The 18694-nt window shown below is 36.7% G+C and overlaps 1 long non-coding RNA gene across 1 annotated transcript; it reads left to right on the top strand.

Annotated features, from left to right (window-relative positions):
• The first annotated feature begins 4183 nt into the window (after positions 1-4183).
• LOC306652416 lies at positions 4184-18144 on the top strand. Its single transcript, XR_013761391.1, has 4 exons — positions 4184-5255; positions 7679-7759; positions 17440-17510; positions 17893-18144. It is a non-coding gene; the product is annotated as an uncharacterized lncRNA (long non-coding RNA).
• The last annotated feature ends 550 nt before the right edge of the window (positions 18145-18694 follow it).

The following is an 18694-nucleotide window of genomic DNA, read 5'->3' as shown; positions in this document are numbered from 1 at the left end:
TTGTTCTGTGTATTCCTTTCTTGCATCTCCTTCCCGCTCTTTCTGGTTTCTAACTTCGTCCTACTTTTTTCTTTCTTTATCCCAACCCTTTTTTATTTAATTTCCCACGAACATTTATTGAGCTCTTAGAACAGATTGCCCAAAATGTTCCCAGTTCTTAGGGAATTTACAGTTTGGTGGTGGTGACTGTGGTAGTGACTATGTTTAGTGGTGAATTGATGAGGAGTAGGACTCAGACTTTATCTTATGGGTATCTTCTGATGAGAATCAATTTATCTCATCTTTTAAGGATGAGAGAAAAAAGAATGCTTGTAAAAGTGAACTTTTTCATAAATAAAATGAGTGGGAGGGGCAATCATAAATTAATAATGCCTGAACCATTTGGGAGGCCCTTTCTGTTTAATTTTACATTCTTGATTCTGAGAAAAAAAACTGAATGAGTTTAAAGGAAAGATCATTGTAAGAGGAGCAATTCAAGGAATATTTTGCAGGAGAAATGGCAAAACATGGCAACTAGAACCTAAGAGTGAGGGGAGGGTAGAAAAAGTCCACAATGGTGCACAGGTTTGAGTGTGAATTGTGGGCATTGGGAGGCTTCACTCAGATTAATAGAAATAGGGGAATTGGTAATGGGAGTGCAAAGTGATGAGTTTAGTTACATACGTGTTGACTCTTAAGTCGCAGTAGGACATTCAAATGGGAATATGGACTATATATTATCTAACAATTTTTAGAAGTTTATATTCTTACTTTTTTCTAACATTCTCCTTGCATTATAAGTCTGTACTGTATAACCACTGAGGTAATTTTTAAGGATTTTATGTTCGAGTAGACAGATCATCATTGTTCTGTGATATGCATGATCTTGTATTTTGGTTTGGTCTAAATTAGTTTGGGGTTATAATACACTGGTTATTAATAAAGAGGAGACTTGTTTTAACATTTGACTTAGTGAAACAAATAGAAAGGAAAACATTACATAGAATTGATGTAATTGAGCAACTTGGGAGGCTGAGGAAGGAGAATTGCAAGTTCAAGGCCAGCCTCAGCAACTAGTGAGACCCTGTCTCAAAATAAAATATAATAAAAGGTACTGGGGGACGTAGCTAAGTAGATAAGCATCTCCAGACACAATCCCCAGCTTCCCCCCCAAATAAGTAATGTAATTGAGTTGAATTGGTAAGTATGCTTTGAGTAATGACATTTATATAGAGTATTTGCAAAGGTCACTTTGCAATTCGTTATACTGCTTTTGTATAAATACCAAGGAAAGATAATATAATTAAATATTTAGTCACAAAATATCAATTGATGCTTTTTATAAATAACATTTTATTTCTTAAAATTGTAATAACAAAACAAGTTCATTTAAAGGGCACTGAGATGTTAAGGAAATTATTTAATAGTCTTTTAATAAATGTCTTTTTGACATTTCTTTGATGATTAAGTATTGTCTCAATCTCAAAATGAATTTGTTATCCAGGAATCAACTCCTTTAAAAAAAAAAAAAAACTCTCTTTCTAATGATGGTATCATAGTCTTACCTTCCTTATTTCGGATATCCAGTTTTTGTAAACTTACCTCGTTCTTTCTTTCTGTCTGTCTTTATTGTCTTTTTTTTTTCTTTTTTTTTTTTTTTTTTTTTTTTTTTGGTACTGGGGATTGAACTCAGGAATGCTTTACCACTGAGCTACATACCCAGCCCTTTTTATTTTTATTTTGAGACAGGGTCTTGCAGAGTTGCTTAGGACCTCACTAAGTTGCTGAGGTTGGCTTCGAACTAGCAATCCTCCTGCCTCAACTGCTGGAATTACAGTCAGGATCCAACATGCCTGGCTCATTTACTGATTTTTGTGACTGTTTTCAAGCTACCTGTAGTTTAATAATCAGCCCACAAAAATTTTAGAATATTTAAAAACCTGTTCATATACACCATTGATATTAACTTTCAGAGACACAATGGGGCTCATCTTTTATCCACCTGCACTATCCTTTATAAGCATAATTTTTCTGTTTTTTCACATATAATATATGCCTTATTGAGATTCATATACCATTATAATTCACATATGCACTTAAATTTATAATTAGGTATATGCATGAAGTTTTGTAAACATCATCATAATCCATTTTAGAACATCTTTATCATACCACAGAGAACCCCCATAGCCATTAGCATCATGCACACTTTCTTCTAACCTCATCCCATACCATTAACCTATATCCTCCCAAAAGACTTCTTACACCTCCTGCTGGTCAGTACCCTTTTCTGCCAGATTTGTTTGTTCACCACCAAAGATTCATTTTCTTTATTTTTCTTTTCTTTTGGTACTGGGAATTGAACCCAGGAGTGCTGAACCACTGAGCCACATCCCAAGCCCTTTTAAATTATTTTATTTAGAGACAGTCTCACTGAGTTGCTAAGTGCCTTGCTGTTCTGCTGAGGCTGGCTTTGAACTTCTGATCTTCCTGCCTCAGCCTCCCAAGTTGCTATTACAGGTGTGATCTGCCCAGCAAGTTTTCCCTATTTTAATTGTCTTTTAGAAGGAATCATAAAATATGTATTATTTTGTGAATAAGCGTATACTTTTAGAAACAAGTTATATTGATCAGTTTTTGTGTACTAAATTCTTTCTAGAGGATAAACTGTTTTTGCTAATATCTTTCCAGCCTTTGAATTTAGTCCAATCATGATATGATCTGTTTAGAATTTAAAATTCTAAGTATATATCACTATAGTCCTATAGAATTAAAAGGATTATAAGGGAATATTATGAACATCTACATGCTAAAATATTTGATAATTTCGATGAATAGCTATAAAGAGACAAATTACCAAAATGAGGCAACATAAAATAGAAAATTTTACTAGACCTATATCAAGTAAGAACATTGAATTAGTCATTAAAAATTGCCTACTATGGACTGAGGGGCATAGTTCAGTGATAGAGCTAGAGACTCCAGATTCAGGCCCCAGAACTGCAAAAGCAAAACCAAATACATCTTCCCCTGAAGAGAATTCCAGGCCCAGATGGCTTCATTTGTGAATTCTGTCCAACATTTAATGAAGAAATAATACCAATCCTATACAAATACTTTCAAAACATAGAAGAAAACAGAACAATTTTCAGCTCATTTTGTGAAATCAGATATCAAAGCCAGAGAAAAACAGCCTAAGAAAACTACAGTTAAAAATTTCTCACAAACTTAGATGCAGGAATTCTTAATGATATTAACAAATTGAGTCCAGGAACATATAGGAAGTTTTTTCAGCATGACTAACAGGGATTTAGCTCAGTAATGCAAGATTGGTTTACTATTCTGAAGTCAATTAATATAATATAATATACCATAATTAATAAATAGAGGAAAATCCAAATTATGATTACTACAATGGATGAAGAGAAGATAATTGACAAAATCTAGCCCTCATTCATTATAAAAACTCTCAGGAAACTGCACAAAGAAGGGAGGTTCCTCATCCTAAAGAACATCTATAAAAACACTTGTAACTAATATTATACTTAATATTGAAATATTGCATGCTTCCCACCCCATTCTTGGAATGAGGCAAGAATATATGCCCTTTCCACTTCTGCTCAATGTTGTACTAATTCTAACTGCAATGGAAGCTAATAAAAAGAAAGAAAACAGGGCTGGAAATGTGACTCTACAGCATTTGTCTAGCATGTGTGAGGCCCTGTGTTTGATCCCCAGAACTGCAAAAAGAATAAATGAAAGAAAGAAAACATTCATATTGGAAAGGAGTAAGTAAAACTTTATTTACAGACAACACGATCTCATAGAAAATCATAAGGAATCTATATTAAAACTAATAATTGACTTTTTCACCTTTGGAAATAGACCAGACTTGGAGCGGGGGAACCAAACAAATAATTGAGGTTAGCAGCATCACAGGACACAGAAATAGACAAATCAATTACAATTACACAATTAGGTACAAATCAACTCTACTTCTGTATATTAGCAAGAAACAATCTAAAAATAAAAGAAGTAAGTCCATGCACTATAGCATCAAATGGAATAAAATCTTAGGATTAAGTTTGGCAAGAACTCTCAAACAAAGCAATGTACAGAGAAATGAGCATATTTACTTGCATTCTTCTTCTTCTTTTTTTTTTTTTTTTTTTTTTTTTTTTTGGTACTAGGGATTGAACCCAGTGGTGCTTAACCCCTGAGCCACATCCCTAGCCCTTTTTATTTTGAGATAGGGTCTCAGTAGGTTGCTTACAGCCTTGCTGAGTAGCTGAGGCTGGCTTCAAACCTCCAGTCATCCTGCTTTAGCATCCTGAGCCACTGGGATTACAGGCATGTGCCACCATGCCCAGCTATACTTGCATTCTTAATTCAGCTTTGCCTCTGAATAACTGCATACAATTCATACAAACTTCTGAACTTTGTTTCCCTCATCTTAAATTAAGAATTCTACTGTAGTATTACTTGCCTTACAGAGCTGTTATGAACATCAAAACAAAATTAAAATATAAAGCATCATACAGTGAATAATTATAATAAGTATCACCCTCAGGAGCTGTTTGCCTTCCCAGGTGTCTGGTTGAAGTAGTTTGAAAACAAATTCAGGAACCTTGGCAGTTTTGTCACATGGTACAGGGTTGCCTGTTCTGTCTTTCTGCAGAGGAGCAGGAGCCATCATTTTAGATCCAGATAGTGGGATTGTGTTTAGATTTCCAATTGGATCACTCAGTTTTACCCTGAAATCACCAACAAGGTGATTATTTTTCATGCCATGATTTACTCACTTTGTAAAAGGTTCCAGTTTTCACTTTTCACTTTGAAATACCATACCCTGATCCTTCTTCATGTTATAAAGTTTAGGAGGAGTTTTTGTTACAGCATATTGAATAACTGAATTGTTTTTCAGTACTAGGGATTGAACCCAAAGTACTTTACCACTAAGCTACATCCCCAGCCCTTTGTATCTTTTTTATTTTTTATTTTAAGTTACATAGGCTGGCTTGGATCTTGTGATCCTCCTGTCTGAGGCACCCTGAGTCATTGGAATGGAGACATGTGCCATTGTGACTGAACCGATTGTTCTTTAAAGCTGTCATTTTTTAATATTTCAGTGTGTACCATTGAATTTAACTTTCTTTTCCTTAATTCTCCTCTTAAGGCTTTATGGCAGCCAGCTCCTGTTTCTGATGAAATTGAAGTTGACTTTAGTAAGCCCTATGTCAGGGTAACTATGGAAGAAGCCAGCAAAGGAACACCTTGTAAGTAGATACCTAATTATTTTGTTGTGTTACTAGTTTTTAACATTCTGTTGTATTTATCAAATACATACCTACTCTCCATATACTTCCCTCAAGTTTACTTATAAATGTAGTGAAAGTCATTTAGGCAACTGTTCTTACTTTTCCGTAAATTAGTAGAGAGGGAGGGATTCCTCCTATTTGCATTAATGTTCAATTTGGGAGGGTAATTCCAGGCTATAAAATTTTATTTTTTTCCTTAGGATGGTGCACTTGTTTCTTGGACTATTGTCATATCTGTGAGATATAATGAAACATAGACAATAAGTTATTAGCTTGTTTTGCTAATTTGTGGTCCTAAGAATGAAACCCAGAGCCTTGTACATGTTAGGCAAATGCTCTACCTACTGAGCTACACCCACAGTCCCATGATCTTGCCTATTTTTATAAAGATTCAGATAATATCTCAATCTCTCATATTTTTCATATCATTCAGAATTTTTCTCACAATCTTCCCTCATTGTGTCTGTCAAATATGATGCTGATTGATAGCGGACAAACTATCCCAAGTTGGGGGATATTTATCACTTAATTTTATCCTTAGTAGTAGTAGTATAATTTTCCAGGTTTTATTTTTTTCCTTTTTGGTACCGGGGCTTGAACCCTGGGGGTTCATATCCTTAATCCTTTTTAAAATTTTTGTTTTAAGACAGAGTCCCCCTGAGTTGCTGAAAGCCTTACTAAATTGTTGAAGCTAGTTCAAACTGGCAGTCCTCCTGTCTCAGCGTTCCATGTCACTGGGATTGTAGGTGTTGCATCACCGATCCTGGGCAAGACTTGCTTAATATTTTTAAAGCTAATACTCTTTATTTGTAGGCTTAATTTATATCATTGTTTAATAATTTTTGCCACATAAATAAATTTTTAAAAAAGATTTTTTGTAGTTACAGATGGACAGCATGCCTTTGTTTTATTATTTTATGCAGTGTTAAGTATTGAACCCATTGCCTCACTGTGCCAGGCAAGTGCTCTGCCACTGAGCTGCAACCCTAGCTCAACCATGTCAATTATTAATATGTGTTCTGGATACTCCTCCTGTTTGAGGCAATTGGTTTAGGAATCTTCATAAATAGAAACTTCCATGAGCACTCTTAATGAGTACAAAGTCATTTAGGCAACTATTCTTACTCTTCTGTAAATTATTCTTTTTTTCCAGTTCTTTTCTATTTTTTCTACTCACATGGTAAATGCCCTCTCTGCTCTGTAAATACAGGGGCTTGACTTAGACCAGAGAGTAAGAGGCCATGATAGCCACAAATATTCACTATATACATATGATACCAGTCTTGGAGATCAGGATTGGGTCCTTGTCCCCTGGTGTTGAAGATTAAATACCTGAGAAACACCAGGCCAGCATAGAAGGAAATTTTATTTAAGAAAGAGACAGAGATAGCATACTTCTCTGGGAAGAAGTGGGGCCCAGAGCTGGATGCCCATGGAAGTGGGGTGTGTCTTGCTCTTTCATAGACCCCAGGATCCCCACCTTCTCTTTTCTTCTTTTATTCTTCTCCAAAGGGCAGGAAGGTGTGGCCCAGGGGGCTAATCATTAATAATTCTTTGTGCCAGGAAGTGAGATCCAAAGGTTACATATTAGCGATACTATGAAAATCCTCAAACTGTGTGGCAAGAAGTATACACACAGTGGAGATGCATACATATTTCCTTTTTAACATTCTGTCTTCCTTGTTTATTGTCTTTGGCTCATTGCATGTCTTCCCCCCCCCCGCCCCCCAGAAAGTGAACAAATTTCAGTTTGATGTTTTACACAACAAAGTTCATCATTAGTTCTTTGTTAGTTAATCTTTATCATTAATTTTTGTTTATTTTGTTTAATTAATTTTTGTTAGTCAAAAATAAGATACATTTCTGTCTTCCAGGCTTCAGTGTCCACATGAAGGTGGATATTTTTATAGTTTATTAGCCAGAAAATTGCTTAAAAATCTCCTTTATATATTTTCTTTTTAAAAATTTATATTATTGGAACATCATTGGTTTTCTTGATCCTGTAAAAGAATGTAACAGTTATAGAAGTAAATGACATAATATTGTACTGATGTGCATTAAATGTAATGAATGTGACTTGGCCAAGAAATGGAGGAATGTGGGCCTCAGGATGAAATTCCAATCATGTAATACCGATTCATGTCCAAAAGACTTTCCAGAGAAGCAGTGCTCTGAATTTGATGGGAAACATTTCAACATCAGTGGTCTTTCCCCTAATGGGAGGTGGCTTCCAATGTACAATGGGAGCAAGTAATTATAATATCTTTGATGTAAATTTTTTTGAGACCTTAGAACACATGGCTTTATTATTTTACACCCCCAACTGACTCTTTTTTAATTTTTACATTTGCCATAAAAGATCTTGTAAACTCTATTTTCAGGTTGCCAGAACTACTAACTTCTACCAATTGAAGGACAGGGTTGCTGAAACCAGTCACATCTGTGTTCAAGGCCTATGTCTGGTAAGTAAACTAGAAGCTTATATATATATATATACATAGAAGTTTATATATATATACCGTGATTTAATTACAATAGTTTTTTTCTCTTTCTCTAACCAGATATTCCTTGTGGGGCTTCCTGGTACATTCTTGTGACTTCCAATAAATTAATTTTTATATCATGTTATCTATTGGAATGTGATTAAATTTGTTACTAGGCCATTCTTTGTCATTTGATAATGACTCATAAAGCACCATTTGCTGATTTTGTTTGCTTATGCTATTCAGAATCAAGATAAGATGGTGTGAGCTCCCTAAAAAGGTAGAAACTGCTTTTGCTACTTTGATTGTGACCTGCTATGGTGACATTTAACTAACACCTTTGTTAAAATTCTCTCTCTAGCCCTCTATCTCTCATTTCTTATGTACATTCAAGGAGTATCTTAATTGTACTAATTGGTTTTGAAGTAGTCTGGCTGTGATCATGTGTTAAACTCCAAGGTCAAGAGAGACAAACATGGAGTGTGTGGTGGAGATAACTTACTGCAGGACAATGGCAGGTGTCTTCAGCAGTGCCCATTATGTTCAACTGTGGTATTTGCTTCTAGTTTTCCCTTTTATTTAATGTAATAGTAGAGTACATGAGGAAGGTATAATAGTAACACTTTACTATTGCTTTGTGTGCTCTATACCCTCAGTTCAAAATGATTATGAAAGAAATACTTCCTAAATATAAAAATTACCTTATACCAAATGTACTTTTAAATTAATGAATTCACCCTCCCAAGACAAATCTAATTATTAAAAATTATTATTAAAAATATAATTGATGCATTTTGAGAATAAGAGTAAATTCAGTGTTATTTGACCAAGATGTGTAAATAGAGTCCTAGAGATTGACTGTTCCTGTAATCTAAAATGTATATACTTATGATATTTTTTTCAGGAACCTTACTTTAAATTATTATCATTTGAACCACTCTTTTTTTTTTTTCGTCTGACCTGGTCTAGCTGTTGTGTTTGTTATTAATATTGAAAATTTTGATTGAAGGCAAAGAATAAAACCATTAACTTAATAGCAGATCATAAGTATTTGATTTCTCAAGCAGTATCTGAATTACAGATATTAATAATTGATATTTGGTCTTGATTTCACTTTTACTCAAATGACTGTGAGAATATCTCAGATATTTTCAGTCTAAAATTTTCTGGACAAAACTTTTTTTTTTTCTTTTTTATGAAATAAAAAGCAGACCATTAAGACTTCCCTTGCACAGTACAAGTGTGGTATTTATAGCTATGTTTTTCAGCATCATATTGTGTTCATATGTGTTTGAACATGTGTTATGTTATTATGAGTTATCTCAATTAAAAGAGGTATAACTTAAAACTCAAAGATTATATTTTACCTATAATGTAAGTGTAGAACAGTTCATACTCTTCCATGCTGGTGGTACTTATTAGATGATTTGGCATACTATTTTTCTAGTTGATTTTATTCATTATTTCATGAAAGCCACACACATTTGATCTCCTGTAATCAATGACTCATACTTATCACAGTCTGTTGAAAAGTATATATATATTTTTTATTTATTTATTTTTTTTATTGTAAACAAATGGGATACATGTTGTTTCTCTGTACATGGCACAAAGGCATTCCATTTGTGTAATCATAAATTTACATAGAGTAATGTTGTTTGATTCATTCTGTTATTTTTTCCCTTCCCCCCACCCCTCCCACCCCTCTTTACCCTCTATACAGTCCTTCCTTCCTCCATACTTGCCCCCCTCCCTAACCCTAACTCTAACCCTAACACTAACCCTTCCCTCCCCCCCATTATGTGTCATCCTCCACTTATTAGCGATATCATTCATCCCTTGGCTTTTTGAGATTGGCTTATCTCACTTAGCATGATATTCTCCAATTTCATCCATTTGCCTGCGAATGCCATAATTTTATCATTCTTTATGGCTGAGTAATATTCCATTGTATATATATACCACAGTTTCTTTATCCACTCATCAATTGAAGGGCATCTAGGTTGGTTCCACAGTCTGGCTATTGTGAATTGAGCAGCTATGAACATTGATGTGGCTGTGTCTCTGTAGTATGCTGATTTTAAGTCCTTTCGGTATAGGCCAAGGAGTGGGATAGCTGGGTCAAATGGAGGGTCCATTCCGAGTTTTCTAAGGAATCTCCACACTGCTTTCCAGAGTGGCTGCACTAATTTGCAGCCCCACCAGCAATGTAAGAGTGTACCTTTCTCCCCACATCCTCGCCAACACCTGTTGTTGCTCGTATTCTTGATAATCGCCATTCTAATTGGGGTGAGATGGAATCTTAGGGTAGTTTTGATTTGCATTTCTCTTATTACTAGAGATGTTGAACATTTTTCCATATGTTGTTGATTGCCTGTAGATCTTCTTCTGTGAAGTGTCTATTCATTTCCTTAGCCCATTTGTTGATTGGGTTATTTGTATTCTTCGTGTAGAGTTTTTTGAGTTTCTTTATAGATTCTGGAGATTAGCGCTCTATCTGAAGTATGATTGGCAAAGATATTCTCCCACTCTGTAGGCTCTTTCTTCGCATTGCTGATAGTTTCCTTTGCTGAGAGAAAGCTTTTAGTTTGAATCTATCCCAGTGGTTGATTCTAGCTTTATTTCTTGTGCTATGGGAGTCCTGTTAAGGAAGTCTGATCCTAGACCAACAAGGTGAAGATTTGGACCTACTTTTTCTTCTATAATCTGCAGGGTCTCTGGTCTGATTCCGAGGTCCTTAATCCATTTTGAGTTTAGTTTCGTGCATGGTGAGAGATATGGGTTTAGTTTCATTCTGTTGCATATGGATTTCCAATTCTCCCAGCACCATTTGTTGAAGAGGCTATCTTTTCTCCATTGCATATTTTTGGCACCTTTGTCTAGTATGAGAAAATTGTATTTATTTGGGTTTGTGTCCGTGTCCTCTATTCTGTACCATTGATCTACCTGTCTATTTTGGTACCAATACCATGCCGTTTTTGTTACTATTGCTTTGTAGTAGAGTTGAAGATCTGGTATTGCAATACCCCGTTTCACTCTTCCTGCTAAGGATTGCTTTAGCTATTCTGGGTTTCTTATTCTTCCAGATGAATTTCATGATTGCTTGCTCTATTTCTGTAAGGTACATCATTGGGATTTTAATTGGAATTGCATTGAATTTGTATAGCACTTTAGGTAGTATGGCCATTTTGATAATATTAATTCTTCCTATCCAAGAACATGGAAGATCTTTCCATCTTCTAAGGTGTTCTTTAATTTCTTTCTTTAGTGTTGTATAGTTCTCATTGTAGAGGTCTTTCACCTCTTTTGTGAGATTGATTCCCAAGTATTTTATTTTTTTCGAGGCTATAGTGAATGGGGTAGTTTTCCTAATTTCTCTTTCCGAAGATTCATCACTTATGTATAAAAATGCGTTTGGATTTATGGGCATTGATCTTGTAACCTGCTACTTTACTGAATTCACTTATGAGTTCTAAGAGTTTTCTGGTGGAATTTCCAGGTTCCTCTAAATATATAATCATGTCATCAGCGAACAGGGATAGTTTGAGGTTCTTCTTTTCCAATTCGTATCCCTTTAATTTCTTTGGTTGTCTACTTGCTCTGGCCAGAGTCTCAAGAACGATGTTGAATAGAAGTGGTGAAAGAGGGCATCCCTGCCTTGTTCCAGTTTTTAGGGGGAATGCTTTCAGTTTTTCACCATTTAGAATGATATTAGCCATGGGCTTAGCATAAATGCCCTTTACAATGTTAAGGAATGTTCCCACTATCCCCTATTTTTTTCTAGTGTTTTGAGCATGAAGGGGTGCTGTATTTTATCAAATGCTTTTTCTGCATCTATTGAAATAATCATGTGATTCTTGACTTTAAGTCTATTAATATGGTGAATTACATTTATTGATTTCCTGATGTTGAACCAACCTTGCATACCTGGGATTGAAGCCCACTTGATCATGGTGCACTATCTTTTTAATATGTTTTTGTATGCGATTTGCTAAATTTTGTTGAGAATTTTTGCATCGATGTTCATTAAGGATATTGGTCTGAAATTTTCTTCCTTGATGAGTCTCTGTCTGGTTTAGGTATCAGTGTGGATATTGGCTTCATAGAATGAGTTTGGGAGTGTTCCCTCCTCTTCTATTTTATGGAATATTTTGAGAAGTATTGGAATGAGCTCTTCTTTAAAGGTTTTGTAGAACTCGGCTGAGAACCCATCTGGTCCCGGACTTTTCTTTGTTGGAAGGCTTTTGATGACTTCTTCTATTTCAGTACTTGAAATTGGTCTATTTAAATTGTTTATGTCCTCCTCGTTCAGTTTAGGCAATTCATATGTCTCTAGAAACCTGTTGATGTCTTCGAAATTTTCTATTTTGTTGGAGTATAGATTTTCAAAATAGCTTCTAATTATGTTTTGTATTTCAATCCTGTCTGTTGTGATATTTCCTCGTTCATTCCGAATTTCAGTGATTTGGGTTTTCTCTCATCTTCTCTTTGTTAGTGTGGCTAAAGATTTATCAATTTTGTTTATTTTTTCGAAGAACCAACTATTTATTTTGTCAATTTTTTTGTATTGTTTCTTTTGTTTCAACTTCATTGATTTCAGCTCTGATTTAACTATTTCCTGTCTTCTACTACTTTTGGTGTTGGTCTGTTCTTCTTTTTCTAGGGCTTGGAGTTGTAGTGTTAGGTCGTTTATTTTTTGAGTTTTACTTTCTTTTATTAAATGCGCTCCATGAAATAAATTTCCCTCTAAGTACTGCTTTCATAGTTGTCCCAGAGATTTTGATATGATGTTTCTTTGTTCTCATTTACCTCTAAGAATTTTTTAATTTCCTCCTAATATCTTCTGTTATCCATTCATCATATAATAGCATATTGTTTAATCTCCAGATGTTGGAATAGTTTCTGTGTTTTACTCTTTCATTTATTTCTAACTTCAATCCATTATGATCTGGTAGAATACATGCTTGTGTCTCTATCTTCTTGTATTTGCTAACATTAGCTTTGTGGCATAATATATGGTCTATTTTAGAGAAGGATCCGTGTGCTGCTGAGAAGAAAGTGTATTCACTCTTGGTTGGATGGTATATTCTATAAATGTCCGTTAAGTCTAAATTATTGATTGTGTTATTGAGATCTATGTTTTCTTTGTTCAATCTTTGTCTGGAAGATCTGTCCAGTGGTGAGAGAGGCATGTTAAAATCACCTAGTATTATTGTGTTATGGTCTATTTGGTTTCTGAAATTGAGAAGGATTTGTTTGACATACATGGATGAGCCACTGTTTGGGGCATAGATGTTTATGATTGTTATATCTTGCTGATTCATGCTTCCCTTAAGCAGTATGAAATGACCTTCTTTATCCCTTCTGACTAACTTTGGCTGAAGTCCACACTATCGGAAATGAGGATGGATACTCCAGCTTTTTTGCTGAGTCCATGCGCATGGTATGTTTTTCCCCATCCTTTCACCTTTAGTCTATGGGTATCTTTTTCTATGAGGTGAGTCTCTTGCAGGCAACATATTGTTGGGTCTTTCTTTTTATTCCAATCTGCCAGTCTATGTCTTTTGATTGATGAATTCAGGCCATAACATTCAGGGTTATTATAGAGATATGATTTGGTTTCCCGGTCATTTGGTTCATTTTTTAAATTTTGTTTATTTATTTGGTTTGACACAACTTGTTTCCTCCTTTATTTGACAATTCCTTTAGGATTAATTCCTCCCTTTGCTGATTTGCTGCTTTGTTTTTCATCTCTTCCTCATGGAATATTTTGCTGAAATGTTCTGTAATGCTGGCTTTCTTTTTGTAAATTCTTTTAGCTTTTGTTTATCATGGAAGGATTTTATTTCATCGTCAAATTTGAAGGTAAGTTTTGCTGGGTATAAGATTCTTGGTTGGCATCCATTTTCTTTCAGGGCTTGAAAAATGTTGTTCCAGGCCCTTCTAGCTTTTTAGGGTCTGGATTGAAAAGTCTGCTGATATCCGTATGTGTTTCCCCCCTGACTGTAATTTGGTTCTTTTCTCTCACAGCTTTTAAAATTCTTGTCTTTATTTTGTATGTTAGGTATTTTCATTATAATGTGCCTTGGTGTGGGTCTGTTGTAATTTTGTGTATTTGGAGTCCTATAAGCCTCTTGAACTTGATTTTCCATTTCATTCTTCAGATTTGGGAAATTTTCTGATATTATTTCATTGAATAAGTTGTTCATTCCTTTGGCTTGTTTCTCTAGGCCTTCCTCAATCCCAATAATTCTTAAATTTGGCCTTTCATGATATCCCATAGTTCTTGGAGATTCTGTTCATGATTTCTTACCATCTTCTCTGTTGTTCAACTTTGTTTTCAAGGTTAAATATTTTGTCTTCAATGTCTGAGGTTCTGTCTTCCAGGTGTTCTATCCTATTGGATATGCTTTCTATGGAGTTCTTAATTTGGTTTATTGTTTCCTTCATGTCAAGGATTTCTGTTTGGTTTTTTTTCAATATCTCTAACTCTTTATTGAAATGATCTTTTGCTTCCTGTATTTGCTCTTTTAACTGTCGATTGGTGCGATCAATTCAATGCTTGCATTTGCTCTTTCATCTCTCATCAGGGGCTTCATTTGCTCTTCATCTCATCGTTTGCTTCTCTGATCATTTTAATTATGTACATTCTGAACTCCTTTTCTGTCATTTCTTCTGCCATGCTGTCACTGGGTTTTATTGATGTAACATCTAGATTTGTTTGCAGCATTTTCTTTCCTTGTTTTCTCATATTGTTCAGGTATCAGAGGACCTCTGAGATATTGCAGATTTCCTCTATTGACTTACAATGTCCCTGAAGATTTCTATATATATCCCCCCTTAGCCTTCAGTAGGCTGAAGTCTTGGAGGAAGTTGATAATGCGGTAGCTCCACAAGGAAGCTGCCTCTCTAGGAGTGGTGGCCTTCAGGTGGGGATATAATCCCTGCTAGTGGGCAGAGGTGCCTCCACTTGTTGACCAATGGTCATCCAAAGGGGACCTAGGCTGCGGGCTGAGGCAAGGCCTGTTTGGGCCTGAGTCTCTGGTTTTACCGTCCTTGTGGGGAAACCTCACCCAGCAGGGAAGACTCACCCGGTGGGGAGGTCTCGCTGGTCAGTACCCTCCTAGAGGTTTCCCTCAATTACAGCTACCGCCTGGGCTGGGCTGCCTTCCTCTGCAAAGTTCTCAGGGGCCCGGCCCTACCTCCTGGGCCTGGGAAGCCTCACCCTTTGCAGATGAATCTCCTTAGGCTGCCCTCCTCAGAGAATATGCCCGCAGGCCTGGAACCTTCGCTCCGCCCTAAGCCTGTCTCTGTGCGGCTCTTCCACCCAGAAGCCTCCTAGATCCTGGGACCCTGCTCTGACCCCTAATTGCTTGGCTATGCGGCCCCTCTTCTGAGCAGCCACCTGGGGCCCCTGTACAATCTCTCTGAATCCCAGAGACCCGCCACAGGCCTCTTCCTCCAGACAGCCGCCCAGTATTCCCGGTGCGGTCACTAGGAGTCCAAGCAACTCACTGCGTGCCTCCACCTCCCACCAACCACCCATAGCCCTGGGCAATCAATCACTCCGAGTCGAAGTGACCCTCCCCGTTCCTCCTCCTTCTCCAGATAACCCCCGGGGTGTTCAGGAGCGGTCGCTCTGAGTGGCTCTGAGTCCACGTGACCCGCAGCACGGGTCCTCTGGGCAACCGCCCGGAGCTCTGGTGCGGCCACTCAAGACCTAGCGACCCACCACGCTTCTCCTCCAGGCAGCCCCCCTGTGTTCAGGAGCTGTCCCTTTAAGTCCAAACAACTCACCACTCGCCTTCTCCTCTGAGCAGCCGCCTGGAGCACTAATGCAGTCACCGCGCTCCTCCTCCTCCTCCTCCTACTCCTCTGGGCAGGCCCCGGGGTTCAGAAGTGGTCTGAGTCCAAACAGCTCGCCACGCAGCCCCTTCTCTGGCAACCGCCTGTAGCTCTGGTGTAGTCACCCCGAATCCAAGCGGCCGCCTTCCTCTTCCTCCTCCTCGTCCTCAGGGCAGGCCCCGGGGTTCAGAAGCGTCGTTCTGAGTCCAAAACCCTCGCCGCGGAGCTTCTCTTCTGGCAACCGCCTGTAGCTCTGGTGCATTCACTCCGAATCCAAGTGGCCACGCTCCTCCTCCTCTTCCTCAGGGCAGGCCCCGGGATGTCCTGAGTCCACACAGCTCTCCTCGCCACTCCTCCCCTGGCAGCCGCTGAGCCCCAGTGGTTGCTCCGAGTCCCAGTGCTGTGCCGAGCGGCCTCCTTTGGCACTCCTAGTTGTCCGAGTTCATGCTCCAGTGGGGGGAGGGGCGTCTCACCGGCAGCTCTACTTCACAAAGTTTCCTGCGTTCCGGGACCACCGTCCATCCGGGACGCCTCCCCAATGGGAGAGACTCACCGGCTGCTTTGAGTTGGTCCCAAATGTCTCAATATCTCCTCTTTGAATCCTGAGTCCTGGAGCAACATGAAATGCAGCCACCCTCTAGGGCACCATCTTGATACTCCTGAAAAGTATATTTTTGAGGAGAAAAACATAATTCAAATTAGGATTAAATAGTTAACCTTGCAAAAACTGTACTGTGAAGTAATTGATTTGTAAATGGACAAAAGTGTTGAAGTCATTTTCTGTACGTATGTTCTTCTTAAATAGCATTGGCCACATTTCTGTTCCCTGGTGGTCACTTTTTCTTGTTGCCTTTGCTATGTGTCAGGCTAGCTTTCTTGAAAAACTCTAGCAGATAGAGTGAAAGTATTGAACAGGAATATTTTATAGTGAAGAGAAGGTGAGTTGAAAATCATTCTTTAAGGCTGATAACCTACAACTAATATGTAAGTATACTGTATGCAGACTCTTCCTACCATTTATCACATTATATTTAAAATAGGATGCCTTAAAGAGATAGAAAAAAGCACTGCAAGTATTTCAGGATCACAAATGTATGCTTTATAAAACCTCTTAAGTATATCCAATGTTTTAAAATTTAGTGCGTAAGAAGTATTATAGTTTCTCTCACTACTTTATTAAGTAGGGAAAAATTGTAATAAGAAAGGACAAGAAAAACTTAAGATACACATAACTAGAACATAATCAAATATATACTTCCTCGAAGTATTTGGATAACTATGTCATATGAATGTTTCTATGTCAGGAACAGAATGTTTCTGTGTTTCTATTTCTTGTTTAATGTATATTATTATAGTATTTCCCCTTTTTTATTGAATCTGATCACATAAAATAGAGGTATTACTTTTATTTCATTCCAGTAAACTTTTAATTTTTCTTATAGCTAGTTTATTAATAGACTTCTAAGAGCAATGTAAAATTGAGGGAGGGTAGATAAAAGAATTCCAGATTGTTGGGGGTAAATAAATATAGGGATTCCAGGTTCCAGGTTATACTATAAACTAAAAGCTTATGAAATAGCTTGAGGTTTTCTTTTTTAGTATTATTACTTCTCAGCAATGAAATTTACTACTTACTATCTGTTCACATTATCACATGGCAAAGACCAATTGTATTGATATCTTTTGGATTTGTGAATAGAACTTGAAAGTTCATATTTTTCCCAATAGAAAATCTAAATGCATTAGTCAATATTGAATATGCTAATTAAGCATTTAAGGTGCTAACATACTAATTTCATTCTATTCTATGTTAGAATTGTATGCTGGATGTGGAGGTGCATACTTGTAATTCCAGTGACAGGAGGTTGAGGCAAGAAGATTTCAGGTCAGTCTCAGCAACTTAGAACCTGCCTCAAAATAAAGAATAAAAAGGGCTGAGGATGTAATTTAGTGTAGAGAGTCCCTGTGTTCAATCCTTACTACTGAAAATAATAATGATGATAATAAAATGAAGAAAAAACATTACTTTAAAATAAAAAATTAGGAAGAGTTATATTTTAAGAATTTGAAACTCTATGTGCTTCTAGACGACAGCTGCTTTTTTCCAATCCTTAGTAACTTATTAAGGTATTGGTTCAAAAGGAATAACCAGTTTCATTTTTTAAAGGTAAAATGAAATTAGAACTGACTGTACCATTCATTTAGCAGTAATATCCTCTAGGACACCTGTGCTTGTGAAATTGAACACATATAACTTTATATTGCAGGTTACAATGTTGTTGTAAAGATTCCCACAGCAACAAACATTGAAATTCTTCAGCACAGCTATTCTGGAAAACCAGATGACAATCACCTTGGTAAACATTTTTGGTAAGCAGCAGCCAATATGTGGTTTGTGTGCAATTTCATGGAGGTCTGAGGTTGGTGTGAATTCCTGGAAGGCAACAAGAATCCCTGGAGCAAACACAATTTCAGTTCCTACTGAGCTTAGGTCCTCCGACTCTGTACATGTGTTCTTCTTAAGCAAAATATATCCTTTTCGAAAGAAAACACTGAACTAAATTCTGAAATTTTTTTTCAATTTTTTTCTTCATAAGGATATTTTAGATAACCAAATCCATGTTCACTTAAATACCTGTGTATTTAGAATACAATTCTCCCCCTTTTATCTAATAATAATTATGCAACTTTTTGGCATTTATATTTGGAAATTAGCTTTAAAATTTAGATAATTTTGCTTAGACACAACCTGAAAAGAATATTTTACAAAACTTTCGCATCTGAGAAACATCTTAAAAGTTGACTACCAATAGTTACCATGCTGGAATAGGTGGTGATGTTCAGCTGATATTGAGGAATTATCTACTTCACATTAATAAAATATGAAATATTGGCCCAGATAATTAATCTTATAACAGGGAATGTGTGATCTGTTATGAATAGATTATTTCAGGAATTATATTTGGCATTACCAAAGTCAGATGTAAAGGGATCAACCGCATAATGGATACAGGGAATCTTTTTGGGGTGAATTAGAAATAGATTAAGGTGGTGGTCACACATTATGAA

The sequence above is a fragment of the Sciurus vulgaris genome (genome assembly GCF_902686455.1).
Source record: "Sciurus vulgaris genome assembly, contig: HiC_scaffold_187_arrow_ctg1, whole genome shotgun sequence".
NCBI classification, from domain to species: domain Eukaryota; kingdom Metazoa; phylum Chordata; class Mammalia; order Rodentia; family Sciuridae; genus Sciurus; species Sciurus vulgaris.
Note: the sequence above shows the minus strand (reverse complement) of the source record. Positions and strands in the feature narration are given on the sequence as shown.